General features: G+C 39.6%; 1 protein-coding gene across 1 annotated transcript in view; it reads right to left on the bottom strand.

Annotated features, from left to right (window-relative positions):
* The window catches only part of LOC126393620 (membrane progestin receptor beta-like), a 14,480-nt gene that overhangs the window by 3,549 nt on the left and 8,061 nt on the right, over window positions 1-2,870 (bottom strand). The gene's annotated exons all lie outside the window — the stretch shown is intronic.

The raw sequence follows: 2,870 nt of genomic DNA, 5'->3' as shown, positions 1-2,870 counted from the left end.
CTTTAGTTGATAACTCAATATACTTTATTTTTTACAAAACACACCAGTGTTTCGGTAGTGACTGCACTGTTTCGGTAGCGACCATTATACTGTTTTTAAGGTTGCATCATATTTCCTCAAATGTATGCCTTATGGTGGGAATTACAAATTCAAAAACAAATGTTTTGTGGTCAATAAAACAATTTAATTTTTGAGAGGGCAGAGCAGAGTAGAGTAGAGTAGAGTAGTGCGGAGCAGAGCATAGTGGAGTAGAGTGGAGAAGAGTATAGTGGAGCAGAGTATAGTAGAATAGAGCAAAGTAGAGCAGAATAGAGTAGAGTAGAGCAGAGAAGAGCAAAGTAGAGTAGAGCAGAGTATAGTAGAGCAGAGTAGAGCAGAGTAGAACAGAGCAGAATAGAGTAGAGAAGAGTAGGGTAGAGAAGAATAGATTATAGAGTAGACAAGAGTAGAGTAGAGCGGAGTATAGAGTAGAGCACAGCACAGTAGAGTAGAGCAGAGTAGAGCAGATTATAGAGTAGAGCAGAGCATAGTAGAGTAGAGCAGAGTAGACAAGAGTATAGTAGAGCAGAGTATAGTATAGTAGAGCAGAGCAGAGCAGAGTAAAGCAGAGCAGAGTATATCAGAGTAGAGCAGAGTAGAGCTAAGTAGAGCAGAGTAGAACAGAGCAGAGTAGAGCAGAATAGAGTAGAGTAGAGAAAAGTAGAGTAGAGTAGAGCAGAACAGAGCAGAATAGAGTAGAGCAGAGTAGAACAGAGTAGAGAAGAACAGAGCAGAGTAGAGCAGAATAGAGTAGAGAAGAGTAGAGTACACCAGAGTAAAATAGAGTAGAGTAGACCAGAGCAGAGTAGAGTAGAGTAGAGCAGAGTCAAGCAGATTATAGAGTAGAGCAGAGTATAGTAGAGTAGAGCAGAGCAGAATAGAGTAGAGTAGAGTGGAGTAGAGAAGAGTATAGAAGGGAGCAGAGTAGAGCAGAGTATAGTACAGCAGAGTAGAGCAAAGTAGAGCAGAGTAGAACAAAGTATAGAGTATAGTAGAGCGTAGTAGAGTAGAGCAAAGCAGAGTAGAGTAGAGCATAGTAGAGAAGAGTAGAGCAGATTATAGAATAGATCAGAGAATAGTAGAGTAGAGCAGCGCAAAGCAGAGCAGAATAGAATAGAGTAGACCAGAGTAGAGCAGAGCAGAATAGAGTAGAGCATAGTAGAGTAGAGTAGAGTATAGAACAGAGCAGAGTATAGTAAAGTAAAGTAGAGCAAAGTAGAGCAGAGTAGGACAGAGCAGAATAGAGTATAGTAAAGTAAAGTAGAGCAAAGTAGAGCAGAGTAGGACAGAGCAGAATAGAGTAGAGCATAGTAGAGTAGAGTAGAGCAGATTATAGAATAGAGCAGAGTAGGTAGAGTAGAGTAGAGCAGATTATAGAATAGAGCAGAGTAGAGTAGAGCAAAGCAGAGCAGTATAGAGTAGAGTAGAGCATAGTAGAGTAGAGTAGAGCAGATTATGGAATAGAGCAGAGAATAGTAGAGTAGAGCAGAGCAAAGCAGAGCAGAATAGAATAGAGTAGACCAGAGTAGAGCAGAGCAGAATAGAGTAGAGCATAGTAGAGTAGAGTAGAGCAGAGCAGATTATAGAATAGAGCGGAGAATAGTAGAGTAGAGCAGAGCAAAGCAGAGCAGAATAGAATAGAGTAGACCAGAGTAGAGCAGAGCAGAATAGAGTAGAGCATAGTAGAGTAGAGTAGAGTTTAGAACAGAGCAGAGTATAGTAAAGTAAAGTAGAGCAAAGTAGAGCAGAGTAGAACAGAGCAGAATAGAGTAGAGCATAGTAGAGTAGAGTAGAGCAGATTATAGAATAGAGCAGAGTAGAGTAGAGCAGAGCAGAGCAAAATAGAGTAGAGTAGAGCATAGTAGAGTAGAGCAGAGTAGAGTAGAGTAGGGAAGAGTATAGTAGAGCAGAGTATAGTAGAGTAGAGCAGATTAGTGCAAAGTAGAGCAGAGTAGAACAGAGCAGAATAGAGCAGAGTATAGTAGAGTGGAGCAGATTAGTTTAAAGTAGAGCAGAGTAGAGCAGAGTAGAACAGAGCAGAGTATAGTAGAGTAGAGCAGATTAGTTTAAAGTAGAGCAGAGTAGAACAGAACAGAGCAGAGCAAAGTAGAGCAGAGTAGAACAGAGCAGAGTATAGTAAAGTAAAGTAGAGCAAAGTAGAGCAGAGTAGAACAGAACAGAGCAGAGTATAGTAAAGTAAAGTAGAGCAAAGTAGAGCAGAGTAGGACAGAGCAGAATAGAGTAGAGTAGAGAAGAGTAGAGTATAGAGTAAAGCAGAGTAGAACAGAACAGAGCAGAGTATAGTAAAGTAAAGTAGAGCAAAGTAGAGCAGAGTAGGACAGAGCAGAGTAGAGTAGAGTAGAGAAGAGTAGAGTATAGAGTAAAGCAGAGCAGAGTAGACCAGGGTAGAGTAGAGCAGAGAAGAGCAAGACTTTGGACCACAAAATTATGGGGTTTAACTACTGACCATTCCATTTTGTCACTACCGAAATGATCATGTCACTACCCAAATTTTACCATAGGTTTCGGTAGTGACTGTTTCGGTAGTGACATTCCTAGCTATTTTTCAGGATAACTAAAGAATGCTAGCAGTCACATGGCTAACAAGCACATCTTGTGTTTCGGTAGTGACATGAAAACAAGGGACACTATTTTTTAAGCATAGTTTCTTAATTTAAAAATTAATCCCACAATACATCTAAATCTTTCAACTTCTGTTTAAACTTAATCACAAAGATGTTTTAAATTACACTTTAGAAAAAAAATATGAAAAATGTTTTAAGTGTTATTTACATGAATTGAATTTTAGAGGTCAGGGTTGGGGACAGCTA

Source organism: Epinephelus moara, chromosome 1 (genome assembly GCF_006386435.1).
Source record: "Epinephelus moara isolate mb chromosome 1, YSFRI_EMoa_1.0, whole genome shotgun sequence".
Classification (NCBI taxonomy): Eukaryota; Metazoa; Chordata; class Actinopteri; order Perciformes; family Serranidae; genus Epinephelus; species Epinephelus moara.
The sequence above is the reverse complement of the archived record's forward strand: the minus strand, read 5'-3'. Positions and strand labels throughout refer to the sequence as shown.